The sequence below is a fragment of the Carlito syrichta genome, unplaced genomic scaffold (assembly GCF_000164805.1).
Source record: "Carlito syrichta isolate Samal-C Ts95f unplaced genomic scaffold, Tarsius_syrichta-2.0.1 Scaffold311510, whole genome shotgun sequence".
Lineage (NCBI taxonomy): Eukaryota > Metazoa > Chordata > Mammalia > Primates > Tarsiidae > Carlito > Carlito syrichta.
The window spans coordinates 116,868-118,616 of record NW_007255606.1 but is presented as its reverse complement, the minus strand read 5'-3'; the positions used below and the strand labels follow the sequence as shown (position 1 = coordinate 118,616).

Below are 1,749 nucleotides of genomic sequence, written 5' to 3'. Positions count from 1 at the left end.
GGCTCGGTGGCTCAGCCTGTAATCCCGCGCCTTTGGGAGGCTGAGGTGAGTGGATTGCCTGAGCCCGCGGGTTCGAGACCCGCCTGGGCAGCGAGACCTCATCTCTACAATAAATCAAAAAATCAGCCGGGCGTGGTAGCGCATGCCTGTAATTCCGGCTACTTGGAAGGCTGAGGCGGAAGGATCGCCGGAGCCCAGCAGGTCGAGGCTGCGGTGGCCGGAAGCGGCCACTGCACTCCAGTCTGGGTGACAGAGTGAGACTTCCACTCAAAAAAAAATAAAATAAAATAAATAAATAAATAAATAAATAAATAAATAAATGAAAAATTTCAAAAAGTTAAAAATAAGTCAATATTTAAATATTGGTATTGAAGGACGATGGCGCCAGTGAGACTCGGTACCCTTTGAGGCCAAGAGATTTATTAGAGCAGCAGCTACAGGGAGAGGGAAGGAGGTCTGTAACCGCCTAGTGGGAAAAGGGAGTGAGAGACAGAGGGCGAGAGAGAGGTCTGTATTTATTGGTTTTGGGAGGGGGCGGCCTGTGCTCTCTGAGCCTGGCCGTGCCAGCCAGAGCCATCTTAGGGTCTTTATTGGAGGGAGCTATGAGGTAGTATTCCTATAGGGAGATAATGTTTGTACATGAGTTTAAGTTTCGCGCGCGCACGGAAGAGGCAGGAATTTACGGCCTTTGTTGTCTTTGTTAGGTTCCCTAGTGTTGGCGCCATCTCGGGAGACATCCTTCTGGCTGTTTCCCGTGCCTTTCAGGTATGGTCAATACAAGTACAAGCATTTAATATCCTAACTTTTCTAACTATAATTAACCGTTACTGGTAGCCTGCACATTGAAAATAAAATCTCAAATTTGCTTTCGCGCGTAAGTCTCGAAGCATTTTGCTAGGTGCAGGCATAAGGAGAGTAAAGCTTCTAGATCGATTCCCCCACATGGAGGGCCCTGCCCCGCTGGTGTTCACGGGCCGTGTTTGCCTCTGTTATCACAGCACTTGGTACAATGTCCGACACGGCAGACTTCGGCAAATAATAACTGAAAAGTCAACTAAACTAAACCACATAAGATTTATTATAAAGTGTGATGTGACTTCCTTTAAAATTAAAGCAGTCCACCTTTAAAATAAAATAAAAAATTAAAGCAGTTGATGTTCCTATGGTTTTTAAAGTTTGAAAATACATCTTTGAGGAAAAGTGTTAAGCATATATCTGCAGCTTTTTCAGGAAAACTTTAAAAAACTCTAGCCAAATATAGAATCACAGGATCTAAAGTAGGTACATTTGGCATCTGAGTGTTACTACACCCAGGCGATGAAAGGGTCACACACCTGCCATGATATTCTCAGCATTCTGTCCTCTGGCCGGGAGTGGAGTCCCTTCTCTTCAGAGGTGCTGGTCAGGCCATGGTTACCAGCAGGTCCAAGACAGCTATCTATCTTCTCCTACAAGAAAAGCAATTCGTCTTATTATTCTAGAGATGACTTAGCCTTAGTCAGGGCATTTTACAGTAATAACTTGGCTTTTCAATAATAAATGTAATTTTGGAAAAACAGTATTATCTCATAGAAGTTTTAAAAGAAACTTCTAAATGTCAACCCCCATATTGGTAGGAAACACAAAATTTAAAACTATACATTAGGCCAGGCACAGTAGCTCAAGCCTGTAATTCCAGCACTTTGGGAGGCCGAGGTGAGGGGATTGCCTGAGCACACGAGTTTCGAGAATAGCCTGGGCAACTTGGTG

The 1,749-nt window shown here is 44.4% G+C and overlaps 1 protein-coding gene across 1 annotated transcript in view; it reads right to left on the bottom strand.

Annotated features, from left to right (window-relative positions):
• The window catches only part of ZHX1 (zinc fingers and homeoboxes 1), a gene marked incomplete at its 3' end in the record, with an annotated part of 16,294 nt that extends 14,847 nt beyond the window's left edge, over positions 1-1,447 (bottom strand). The window contains exon 1 of the mRNA XM_008068748.1: positions 1,335-1,447. The remainder of the gene's footprint in view (positions 1-1,334) is intronic.
• Between the last annotated feature and the right edge of the window lie 302 nt (positions 1,448-1,749).